Source organism: Thunnus maccoyii, chromosome 20 (genome assembly GCF_910596095.1).
Source record: "Thunnus maccoyii chromosome 20, fThuMac1.1, whole genome shotgun sequence".
Lineage (NCBI taxonomy): Eukaryota > Metazoa > Chordata > Actinopteri > Scombriformes > Scombridae > Thunnus > Thunnus maccoyii.
In genome coordinates, this window is record NC_056552.1 from 15,148,685 (window position 1) to 15,162,771 (window position 14,087).

A 14,087-nucleotide genomic window follows, 5' to 3' on the forward strand; every position below is an offset into this window, starting at 1 on the left:
ATACTTCAATAAAACTTAATTTGCATTATACCATAACATACATAAAGTATTGAGTTAAATGTAGATATTAGTGTAAATTAAGTAGGAAATGAATGTTGCTTATAGTAGCATAAAAAAGTTTGACAATAAATTCTAAAGTAAAATCACCTGCTAATATATGCTGTCTGTTTCCCTCTCATCCTTCTGAAACTGCAGGGCTAGAACAAGGCTTTATACAGAAAAAGATAACACAGTACCATGAACCTGTTTTGCTAGTTAAAGATTTACTTATTTATTGTATCATTTGTATTTAAGTTCTTTAAATTTGTTTAAATCGGAAAAGTCAACGTTTTTTCTCCCAACCTATTACCCAAACACTCTACTTTGCTTTGATAATAATAGAAAACTATTGAACAATGTTCAGAATAAACATAAGAAGATGTAATCTAATACTTTACCAAAGGCTTGAACCTTTAATATGTTGTGTAAAAAGGGTGTTTCTCAACACTGATTTACAGAGGGACGTCAGTCACTTTTATGGTTAACATCCGTGCAATAACTGATTTATTGCTCGTTCCTTAAATATTAATGATGGGAAATACCCACACTGATAAGACTAGAGGCCAAATTGTTCTTCCTTGTGGAAAATCACATATTTTGCATTTCAGTGATACAACACCATGCCAGTGTTTCTACACGTTTAAAAATCATGTTTACATCACTATCATGTTTATATTACATGAGTACTGCTAATGGTGAACGTCCCCATTGCCACTCCTAGAGCCCTTGGGATGAGCAGGTTAAAGACTTCAATTAATTTGTGAAATATCTCAACATCTAATAAATGGATTGGCACAAAATTTAGTACAGAGATTCATGGTACACAGACGCTGTATGGTAATGAGTTGGTTGATCCACTGACATTTCCTCTAGTGCCACCACAAGGTTCACATTTGTGGTTTTTAGTGAAATGCTTAAACAACTGTTGATTGCCATGAAATTTGGTACACACATTTATGTCCCCCTCAGGATGAATTGACTTAACTGTGGTGACTTTCCATCTAGTCAAAATTTTAATTCATGTAATATTTTGGTTTATGACCAATTGCCTGCAAAAATAATGTCATTCTCATCAACTTCGTGCTTTGTGCTAATTAGAATATGTTAGCATGCTAACATGCTAAACTAAGATGATGAACATGTTAAACATTACAACTACTTAACATAAGTATGTTAGCATTGTTATTGTGAGCATTAGCATGCCGACTTTAAATATTTAGCTCAAAGTATCGCTGTGCTTAGCCTCACAAAGCTGCTAGCATGGCTGTAGACTCTTTGTTCTTGTTTTAATATAATATTCTGTAAATTTCAAAATGTGTTTCTCCCATGTTACAAGCAGGCTTTCCCTTAGCATTCCCCGTTGCAATACAGTCACATACTTCAAGCCACTCTTGCTGAATAATTTTCTTTATTATTTTTATTACCATTTAAAGGCCTTATTATTTATTTATTTTATTTTATTTCATTTTTGTTTTTATTTTATCTTCGTTTTTTTCTTTATATTATCTTTAGCATGTATCTTCAAGACATTTAGATATTAATAAATGTCTTCATTTATCCTAAAACTGGTTGTCTGTTTCTTTGAGCTGCAGTAAACAGGTCACTGTTTGGATTCATTGATTAAATTGAACAAGGATTAGTGCTTCCTCTTGGCACTACCAAATCCTAACACCTAGTGGTTTCAAGGTCAAGGTCATTAAATAATAAAGTATTAATACTCCTACATTTAATTTAACATGTTTTTCCCATGTTACAAGCAGGAAATACATTTATTTTAATGATGTATGAAGATCAACCTGTAGAGATGTGAAACTGGACTGAGACACAATTGGTAAATCATTACACCCAGCATGATTGTCAGTCTTGTTAAAGGGGGAAACAAGATATAATGTTAAACATTTATCTTTGTAGTGTGACACTGTGATACACTGTGTACCTTGTGTATTTTTTTTGTCACATCTCTTGCATCCTTGTGCTATATTACCTTTTTTATAGTTTGTTTAATGTCTTTATTGATTTGTTTTTCATCATCTTATTGTTTCTACTGTTTTTTATGGTCATCTTTATTATGCAACTCTTACTTTTTACAATAAGATACTTAAATGGACTTTTGTAAGATGTCTGATGTGTTTGTCAGTAACCATATTAAAACTCTGGCAGCAAAACAAATGTCCTCCTTGTAGGATGACTTGGATGATTCATAGATAATTCGTTGGTAAAACAGCATTTCTTTCATTTCAAACTAAGAGACATGGAGAATACCTCACCCCTGGACCTTGAACTGACCTATTTGCTAAGTGGGTTTCTGTTAGCAGGATATTACCCAAAACTTAAACACTGTGACAAAATGGAGATTGAACAGACCTTCTGAGAAACTATTTCTGATCAATAATTTGAATTATGGCCTGAACTAAAAGTATAAGCTGACTCTAAGGCCACTTGGAGAAAGACCAAACAAAACCCCACCTTAAATGGGACATAGAAGCTCTAACTCACATTCCTGAGGACTTTTGATGAATGTTTGGTCAATATGTATTTGTATTTTAAAGTCACCTAAGTGTTTAAGTTTTGATCTATTAACCTCATAGACAATCATATTTTTATTTTAGTTTGAAGTTTCCTTTTCGTCTTATTATTATAATTTAATACTCACATTGAATGCTTTTATATTATGAAGTAAGGGTTATGTTGAATTTATATTTGAATATATTTCTGAAAGTCATCTAATCACATAAGTGTTGCCTAACTATTTCATTTCACTATAACATTTAACTTTTATTTCAGTGTAGATGGTTTGAGATGTGTAAATTGTTTGAGAAAGTTGAATCAATGAAGGTTAGATACTGGACATAGTCAGACCTAGTGACTTGAAGTGTGATTTCTTCATCCAAAAACTCAGATTTAGACTTCCCCAAAAAATTCCTTTATTTCAGAGGATCCAGCTGCAGTCATCAGCCAAGTCTAACGTCCCCGAAAACAAAGAAATTGAATATTCATCAACAATTTGGCACAAAAACCTTTAAAGACACCCCAAAACTCTGCCTGTTTTTGAACAAATTATAAAGAGGAAAGCTTAACTGAACTCAGTTGAGCTGACCTCCAGAACTCTAGAAAAATTCTTAGGACGCCTCTTTTATTTGGTTTTCAACCAAATATACGTATTTAATCTTTTATTGAAACAAGTTAGTTTGTTTTTGTTTTATTTGTAACATTACGTTTTCTATTTCTATGCACAGTATTTTGTTTTTGAAGTAAACGCTGCAGATTATTACTTTATTATTTTTATTACCATTTAAAGGTTTTTTTCATATTTATTTTTATTATTTTATTATTTTTTTCTTTATATTACCTTTATCATATATCCTCAAGACATTTAGATATTATGAAAAGTGGTTGTGAATATAAAATGTATTTTTCCCACGTAACAACAAGAAATATATTTTTTTAATAATGTATGAAGATCACCCTGTAGACATGTGAAACTGGACTGAGATACAGTTGGTAAACCATTACACCCAGCATGATTGTCAGTCTTGTTAAAGGGGGAAACAAGATTTACTTGTTTCAGTGGCTATTACTAGAATTACATAATATGGCTCACACTTATAATAATGATACTGTGGTAGTATAATGTTAAACATTTATCTTTGTAGTGTGACACTGTGATACTCCGTGTAGCCTACCTTGTATAAAAATTTTTATTTTGCCACATCTCTTGAATCTTTGTGCTATATTACCTTTTTATAGTTTGTTTAATGTCTTTATTGTTTTGTTTTTTCATCATCTTATTGTCTTCACTGTTTTTTATGGTCATCTTTATTATGCAACTCTTACTTTTTACAATAAGCTACCTAAATAGAGTTTTGTAAGATGTTTGATATGGTTGTCAGTAACCATATTAAAACTCTTGCAGCAAAACAAATGTCCTCCCACTGTGTGGAGCACACAACTTGATTTGACCTGAATTCCCTACTACAAACAGTACTTTATGAGGCAGGAAGAAAACGTGCCAACTGGAGTAGTAGAGAAGAGATAGACAGTGTCTTTTCCTCAAAATCACCACTTATTTCCTGTTTATGATTTGCCAAACAGTTTAAATAGTTTGACACATTTGCTCAGAGTTGTTTTATCACTACACAACAGGCAATGTTCCAAAAAAGCTCAAATAGTGGAGTTACAAAATCCAAAGTTGGTGTGACCTGAACAGGGGTCTGTCTCATTTCGCTTGTCAGATTACCTCAAGACAGTACAATGAATTTCCACCTAGAGGTGGGAACACCACAACACATCACAACACACATCCTCACTTCTCCACTCAGGTCGTGCTCTCCAAAAAAGTATGAAAAAGCCCCTCAGCTAATTAAAATAACAAACAAAAACCCCTGGCTGCCAGCTGCACAGTATTCATGCGGTATATCATACCTTGACAGTACAAGCATATAATGTATAATGTATAGCCCACTCACCCACCACACATGAAAAATGTGTATATATCCCGAAACAATGAGGTGGTACACAAGTGCAAGTGGCAAGAGGGAGAGGAGAGGAAAGGAGAGAGAGAGAGTGTGTGTGTGTGTGTATATATGTGTGTTTGTGTGCGTGCCTGTGTGTGTGTGTGTGTGTGTGTGTTTATATGAGAGGATGAAGAGGGTGAAGATTCATAGATGTGCCTCATGTTCTGATTATTAACTTGCTTTTATTATTTCAACAGTAATTTGCAGTTTATTCTGTTACCACATGGGTATTTAGCCAAACCCTTATACTTGTTGATTAGCTGATTATTGCTGTGGTTGCTTGCAGCTTGCAGTAACCACACCCACTGTCACATTTAGAGAAGGGAGTACTGAGGAGAACTAGAGCGACTACATTGTAACTTGGAGTCAGGCCAGCAGGGTGCAACAAGGTATGTGAGCAGCAGAAAAAGCCTCAAATATTAGCCTATTTTAGAACCCTCTAGCATGTATGTAAGATAAAAAAAGGTTTATCCTTATCAACTTTAAAATGTCCACTGGACTGGGATTATGTAAGGAAATTCTTAGGCAACAATGGGATTTGTACTTCATTCAAAAATGTCTTCATTTATACCGTTAACCTTCATTAAACATGATTATATGACAGATATTTCATTATAAGTACCACCACAAAGGAACAGAGGATACAATTGATTGACATGACACAGAGTGAATACAGGAAGTGGTTGCAACTTCAGTGTACTGTACATTGCTGCCCCCTACTGATGTAAAGCAAAATTACTTCTACTTTTCCCCTGATGACAAGTACAAATACACAAGTAGAAAGCACAGCTCAAGGAAAAAAGACTGTCAAAGAAACCAAACCAAACCAGCATTCTATAATATTAACAATATCAAATCAGTTGTCGTGACTGAGCCCTGTTCAAATGTTGAGCTTTCATTCTTTTGAGGATGAAAAGTAACTTGCAGTTCTTACATCTATACTCAACAGTTTAGCCACTGCTCACTAACAAACGCACTCTAGTGGCAGTCCTCACATTTACGTTGTATCATCTTTTATGTCCCTAGATCAGAGTTTTGGCAGTCAGCAGACTGATCATCAGGGTCACCAGGGAAGTTAACTGGCCTGAGGCACTGCTTGCTTTCATCATTCTGCCTGCAAGAGAAGAACCAAAGTTTACATAAAGTATATCGATTGAGATGTCATCTACAAGCATGCTAAAGTTATGAAAGCATAAGGAAGCTTTACCTTTGCTATCTGGCATTAGGACTAGTGGTCCTAGTGAGATGGTTTCAGTGTCATGGTAGGATACATCTCTCTGAACTCTCCTGTGGTAACCCGGGTAGCAGGGCTGCAGGAAAACAGCATTAGAGGCTTCTGCTGACACTTTTACACAGAGTATTGCACATGTTGATAATCCATCTCATCTCACTTCAAACACACACAGAGTTGTACTTACAGCTGTGCAGTTGTTGTGGCTCAAAAGACACAGGTGGACCTGGCAGTGCAGGTAGAGGGATGAAAAGTTGGTGAAGGTGAACATCCTGAAAGAGAAACGGGCCACGGTGGAGATGCCATTTTGAACCAGCTCTACTGTACCATCTGCTGGGTTTGGACACCTGGAAGACAGGGAAGATGGTAAAAGTTACAATGTAAGCAGGCAGATGATAAAGTAAAGCAAGAAAGTTAAGTTGTTAAAAAGAAGATGGGTAGAGCAAGTGAAGGGAGGCCCTTGTAGGGGCTATTAATTTTTCAGACTTTGCTAATCAAGCACAAGAAACCAGTGTGCGGAGACAGGGTGAAATTGCAATAGCTCCTTTACTCTTCAGTAATGAGATCCCAGCGGACAGGATAGTTGGCGATGTTGACAGGCGAGGCCCAGCAAGAGTCCAAGATGGTGGAGATCTGCCGTTCATCAATTCCTTCTGACCGCACCTCGATGTACAACCTCTGGTCTATTTCCATTTCTATGTTATGGCTACTGGTGAGGGGGAAGTGGAAGCCTGCGTCCTGATAGGGGATCATTCTCATATGATACCGTCCATGGCCAGATGGAAGCTTCTTCTGCACAATGCTACAGAAAAACAACACATAAGGTGACTGTTACTCATTAATTAAGATACAAAGGACAGACCGCCCTTTTTCATATTCTAGGTTGATTACTGAAAGTGTAGAATGTGAGTAGTGGCCAATTACACCAAACTGATAGCAAAGGGCACCTATTCCCATCAGTCTTTGTCACTGTCGTTATCACTGTGTTCTTGTAAAAAAATGCACAGCAATTTTGAATTAACTATAGTAGCAACAGGAATCAAATAAAACATGCAGAGATTTTATTGTGACTATCACCTCTCTACAGGGTTGATGCCCACAGCCATAGACAGTGTCTCAGTCAGAGGATATTCACAGCAGAAACGCAAGTGGATGTTCCTCTGGCGGCTGATCAGACCTTCATGAGGGTCCACATCACCCTGGATGGTGTTCTCATAGATGAAATGGGTTCCATTGCTCTTAAATTTAAATAACAAAGTGGTATAAGTTACTTTAAACTTAATACATCTTATGGAAAAGATTTACATGTAAGACAATAAAGATTGTTTATTTTTTAGACGCAATATGCTTTTAACTGATCCATATGAAGTTTACATCTAAAATGCTGTTTAGACTGTTTCTATGAAATGTATGGCCTGTACCCTCAGTACTGTTCCACACAGCTGGTCATCATTGTCAAAGTGGAACACCAGCCGTCCGTCCTGGACAGTCCCATTGCAGGAGTGCTCTCGGAGGTGTAGGGCACTGGAGTGGAAACCAGCTTCAAACAGCTGGCAGCGGGACAGGGACATGGTACCTGAACTACTGATACAAGTGATGGATGAGTCTATGAAAGAGAGATAGAAATAAAAAAATATTTGCAAGTGACAACATAATGTGTTTAAGCTTGTTGAAGCAAACAGTCATTTGCTGTAAGTAACTATTTAAGTTTATTCACAGTTATGAACTCGTGGTACAGTAGACCAAATCATTGGCTGACAGAAATTTTCTTTCAACTTTTCAGCCGTTGGAATGAAATCGTATTTCAACAATTAAAACAAGTTAAAGTGAACACATGCAGTATTTTCAAAGTCTTCATCTTGGCTCACACGCAAGAGATCTGAAAAACAAAGCAGTGCTTTAATAGGAGCTGCCCTCACCATAGCTCTCATTGTTGGCTCGATGGTGGTGCTCATCACAGAAGCAGCCATACACACCATCCTTCTCACCACACCACTCATGCTCTGCGCAGTCCAGATGTTCACAGGGGTCTGACTCAGCTGGAGAAATAGTGGGGAGAGAATAAGACAAAGAGTGATGAAACTGAAACAAAATGACAGATCATACATATAACTAACACAGTGCAAACATACCACACAGCAAAGCAGAGCGCCACTCAGGAATGTTCAAACCCAAGACAGAGCAGGTCCTTTCATAGGCTGAGACAGCAGAACACAGCATGCCATTGGCTGGGGTGTAGAGGCAGAGATCATAGACACAGGAACTGAAAAATGGCTGGGGGTCTGAGTGCAGGTGACAGGCACTGAATGGACCACTAGAGTTGGTGATGACACTACAGAGTTCAGAGTATTCTTCCATGAAGGGACAGTCGTTCAGTCCATCACCGTTCTGATTATCAGTGGATCCACAACTAAAATAGAAAAACCATTATACATGACTTGAAATGAAGTACAAGGCGTGGCTTGCAAAATTTGTGTTAAAATATGTGGTGGTCAAGCCAAAAAAGCCAATTTTCTTAATGTAGTAAAAGGTTTCAAGGTGGTCAAGCAGAAAAACAAGACTGTTAAATTCATGTACTGAAATGCATTTAACTGACAGTGACAATAGTTTGTAGTTTGTGTTAATATTCAGCATACTATAGCTGCCATTACAGTCTGTTACATTAACTTCAGAATTACCCCTCACTGTTTTTCCTAACAACTTACCCTGGTTGACTTGTGGGTGCCTTCCAGCTGTGTCCAAAGTCATTGTCATTTTGTGCCAGTGTACCATTGGGCAAGACTTTGTCATCTGCAGGATCGTTGTTGAAGTTACCACACATCCCAGTGACTCTGTTTTCACAGTGTTGGCCGATTCTGACCAGTAAAGTACTCTGACCATCAAACTGGACTATCAGGTCACTGGCATCAACCACTATGTAGCTTCCCTGCCTTAACACCCGAGCTAAGGTTCCTGCAGTGGTCGGAAGAGACACTTCAGTGTCATTTACCTGTGAGGATGAAAGATTAAAGAGAGATGGAGAGGAGATAGGGAGGTACTTGTTGTCAGTCATATTTACACTTAATATATAGATATAGAAAGTTGTATATAATTAAGTAAATATAGTTTACTGTACCTTTACTCTTTTGTTAGGGCCGATCCTGACGTATGCACTCTCTGGTGGATTTGAGAGGTATATATCCACTGCTGACACAAATGACACACGGTTGTTGCCACGGTGATTATTGGTGGCTACTACCTGAAACTGTGTTTCATTGGTGCCGTGGTTCACACTCTCAGTGATGATGTAAGAGCATGTGCCCTGGAAATGAGCCAGTGCCCCATCAAAGGTGATGTAGTGTGGGTCCCCCCACACAGTGCAAGTAGACATTGCATCAAAACAGCCCAGCTGGCCGTTTTTGATGGTGCACTCTTGTGCAGGGGTGCAAGATGCAGCAGAACAGCGCAGGTCATTGGGAGCATGGCATTCACATCGCTGGGAGCATCCTTCTGTCCAGAACGATTCACCAGCCTTTAGCGTAAGAAAGAGAAAAGAACATATATATTATATATATATTTTTCATGAAAATGTGGCTTATTGCAAACATAGAGAGCATTAACTGGGATGTGACTTACTTCATAGTAGAAGCCATTATATTGGCAGCCACAGCTTTCCACAGGGACACACCTTGTCCCACTCCTGACAAAGCCCTCATCACAGAAGCATCCCTCAGAGCAAGCCTGCTCGCAGGTGGCATTAATGCTGCTGGCACAAGTGTGTCCACAGTCAGTACCACACAGCTCATAATGGCTGTTGGCTGCACAGTCGAGTCCTGAATAAGTGAGGAAACAAATAGTGGTCAATGTCAGGTGTTGATTAACTAAGCCTGTATATAGATACAATAGGTCAAGAGACTTTCCTGCTGTTTCATATTTGTATATTACATAAACAATGCAATGACTTGCCGCAGTTGGTGTTCTGTCTCCAAGGGTAGATTCGAACATTAGCAGACTGACAGGCACTGACATATGCCTGAATGGCCCTGCACAGAAGATCCTGGCGCTCATTTCCTGACACACATACATCAAACACACAGTCATTGAAAAATGGTCTTGAGTCCACCTGCTCATGGCAGAAGCTTAACGGTCCATCGGCTGCCTGAATCACATCACACTGAGCTCTAGCAGGAAGCTCATTGGCACACTGCGGACAAGAGGAGCCACACCCATCACTGCAGGTGTAATTGCCCGCCACTTTCCAAGCTGTCCCAAACTGAGATGGAGTGGTGACCATCATTCCAGAAGGGGTGTGGAACTCATCATTTGGATTTCCATTGAAGTTTCCACAAAGTCCACACATTTGTCCACTGTTGGAGATAATAATAAAATGAAAAAATAAGTGCCAAAAATACAATAATAGGTCATTACCATTTGCGTAGAGTATGTGTGTAATTATCACAGTAATGCATTCCACTTTGAGCATTGGTAAACAGCAGATACCTGTAATTTGAAGGTACAGAGATAAACACTGTACTCCATCCATCATATGTTACACTCAGGCCAAAATCAGAGCTGACATATGTGTAAGATCCACTTGCATAGACAGACACACGACCTCCATTCAGTAGAACTGGTAAATTGTTTATTATTCCATTCACCTATACAATTGAAAAATAATGAAAATTTTGAAATGATGTTTATACTTGTATTATAACCTGGGCAATACTTTTACAACTAATAACAATGTTGATATGTAAGAGTTTAACAAATCTTGAATTGTTCAACTCACCTCTACCACACCATTTCTGTCCCTTGAAATATGCACTCGATAGCCCCACACGTTCACATAAACTTCAGCTGTAATTGAAACTGGCAACCCATTCCACGGCTCATTCTTAGCCTCCACAGAAAATTGATGCAGGCCATCAGTGGTGTTGCACAAGGTTGCCAGAACATAGCGGCAGGTTCCCTGGAAGTCATAGGCTTTGCCATCAAAGGTAAGGTAGTGGGGGTCCCCAGAGGCAGAGCAGGTGCCATGAGGGTTGGGATGGCAGCCAAACTCACCCTCTACCACACGGCAGGACTCCTGGGGACCACAAGTGTTTGGGATACAGTGGACTGCTCCAGTTGTACCATTACAGGTACACAAGCTCTGACATTCCTCACCATCCCAGAACTGTTCACCACCTTCCCAATAGCGTCCCTGGTGATGACATCCGCAGTCTGTTGGTGGCACGCACTGGTTGCCATTGAGGACAAAACCATCATCACACTGGCAACCCTCCTGACACAGAGTTTCACAGGAGAAGGGGAAGGAAAGGCTTGGACAGGCAGATGGACAAGTTGTTCCACAGAGTTCATAATGGCTGTTTAGGGGGCAGGTTTGCGCTAGAGAAGAGAAAAGATTAATTTAAATCAAATCAATTAATTTATCAACTGTATATTTAAATGAAAGCCGCCTCAAATAAAAGCAGGAAAATGCTTACCACAACCAGTTGTATTTCTCCATTGTCCTAGGGCAACACCCAATTGCTGACACATTAGTGCATAATCTTGAAGGACCTCACATAGCGCTGATGCTGGATCTCTTGAGGTACTAATTATCTCCACACATGCTTCCACATTCTGCCATGGGTCCACCGTGGCCCAACATTGGGCAAATGGCCCGTGTGATGAGACAAGAATGCCACAGTACTCACTAGAGTTGTAATTTGTTGTAGAGTTGTAATTTCTACTCTCCACACAATGTGCAGCAAGGGAGCCATCTCGCCAACTGTCCCCAAAGACCTGAGAGCTGTTAACCAAGATGCCATTGGGTGTCTGGAAATCATCATTTGGATGACCATTGTAATCACCACAGAGTCCACCAAGTGAACCATTGTAAATTCCAGGTGCAGTGACTCGCACAAAGTGAGGCCAGACTGTCTGTACCGTTACACCAAAGGAGGTGCGAAGGATGATACTGTCAGTGCTGCTGTGATAGATGCGGATTCGGTTGGACACTGAGCTGAAAGGTAGTCTGATGATCTGACCATCAACCTAAAGGGTAATTTGAACAATTAGTTTGATATTTTATAACGAACTGCAAGTTCAAAACAAAACTACAACAAAGGGGCATGCAATGTAGAAATAATAATATACATTTTTATTAAAACCTTTCTCTGGTGTTATTATTCATTTCATCACATTTGTCTCTTGAAATATAGTAGTCGTCATATCAGTAACATACCTGTACTCTACTCCTTCTTGCCATCTCAATGGATACGTGTGTGCCCTCTGCCTCAAATTTCAGCACCCTGGCAAAGCCCTGCTGGCCACTGGGCACTTTCTCTGCTGTCACCACAAAGTGGGGGTGACTAGACAATCCCACTACTTTGGCAAGGGTCAATCGACATGCCCCAGGATACCGGTATGACAGACCATCAAATGTATGATATGACCCTGGGCCCCTTGTCCAGCATGTTCCATAGCTGTTAGGTCTGCATCCTCTTTCACCCTCCTCCACACCGCATGATTCAAGTGGGCCACAGCCATGGGAGTGGCAAGTCATTGAGCCAAATCTGCAGCTACAACGTCTCCCACAGTCCTGGTCTAGTATTACAGTCTCTCCAGAGCGGTAGTAGCGACCCTCAAAGCTACAGCCACATTCAGCATGAGGGACGCAGACACCACCACTGAGGATGTAGCCCGAATCACAGATGCAGCTCTCCTGGGCTGGGAGAGGGCAGTTGTAGGTAGAATTGGGATTGACACAGGTAGCAGGACATCCTGTGCCATTGGACACAAAGTGGCTGTTGGCAGGGCAGGGGATTTCTAAGAAAAAGAAAACAACATTGAACATTGACATTTAACCAAAATGTCAATGAAAAAAATGTTGAATAATTGACAGGCATACCACAGAAGTCTTGTCTCCTCCAGCTTGGGAGCTGTATGCCATTCTGTTGGCACTGACTTGCATACACATTTAGTGCTTGGCACAGAATCGGCTGGTACCCTCTTCCCACACACAGATCGTACACACAACTCTCCACAAAGGGCTGTGGGGGAAGTTGTTGATGGCAAGCAGCAAAGGGTCCAGAGCTGCTCTGAAGGATACCACAATGGGCATTGTTGTTGTATAAAGCATTCTGAGCTTCAGTGCAGACAGCACAGTCCTGACCTCCACATGGTGCCTCACAACCAGGCTCATCATCCCCTGATGCTTGCCAGCTGTTGGCAAAAACCACATCAGAGCTCACAACCTCACCTTGGCGGGTTCGAAAGTCATCGTCAGGGTGATTATTAAAGTTTCCACACAGGCCACATGTTGCATTCTGGTAAGAGTAGGGCACACTGATTCTGACATAGTGGTTGACGTCATAGGACACCACCAAGCCAAAGTCAGTACTGACGATCACAGAAAAACCTGACTCATAAACCTGGACAGTGCCATTATTGAGGGAGAATGGAGTGGCTGCAAAGTTTCCATTAACCTGCAAGCACAGCAGGAAGCAAAGACAGTTATAAAATTATGAACAAGCTAAAAATATTTCACCAAGTGCTGACCAATGCAGTCTCAATTACTAACCTTAGCCTCACCATGACGTCCTTTGACAAGCTCAATAGTTTCATTATAGACAAACACTTTGACCAGTCGTGTCCAAGAAACTCGAGTGCTGCCCCGGTGCTCGTTCTTGCCCTCTACTCTATAGTAGGGCAGCCCACGACCACATTGTTCAGAGAGAACATAAGTGCAGGTGCCCTGGAAGTGAAACACTGTGTTATCAAAGGTGTAGTAGTGTGGATCACCACTTATGGTGCAGGTGCCCCTCTGCACTGTCTGGCAGGAGAACTGGAAGGTATCACGACGGCATATTTGGGAAAAGGAGCAGGGTTGGTAATGACACTGTAGGCCCGCTGAGGTGCAGGTGCACCTCTGTGCACAGGTATTGTCGCTCCAGAATGCGTCACCCAGCTGCACAGGTTCACCTTTGAAGAGAACAGAAGAAAAAAGTCAGTCAAGCATTTACTTCAACATGCAAACACCAGTATCATTTTAACTATCTGACTTTTTAAATTTTGGGGGGCATTTTGTCTTCACTGCCTTCAGAGAGAAGAGGACGGCAGGCAAGAATGATTCCCAGTTGCCTTAAACCAGGGACATCGCATGGTCATTGTCAGCATCTTGACCTTGTAGGACACAAAGATGCCCCCTACCATTTGACTTTTGAGAACTACTTTGGCATATCATTACAAATTACACATTTATTTTCAACTTTACTTGCAACTTAGATTATCAGTATGTTATCATATTTTAATGTAATGCCCTTTAAGTGCACAATATA

General features: G+C 40.1%; 1 pseudogene; it reads right to left on the reverse strand.

The window, feature by feature from the left end:
- Window positions 1-5,790: 5,790 nt before the first annotated feature.
- Window positions 5,791-14,087, reverse strand: part of LOC121887366 — a 29,447-nt pseudogene continuing 21,150 nt past the window's right edge.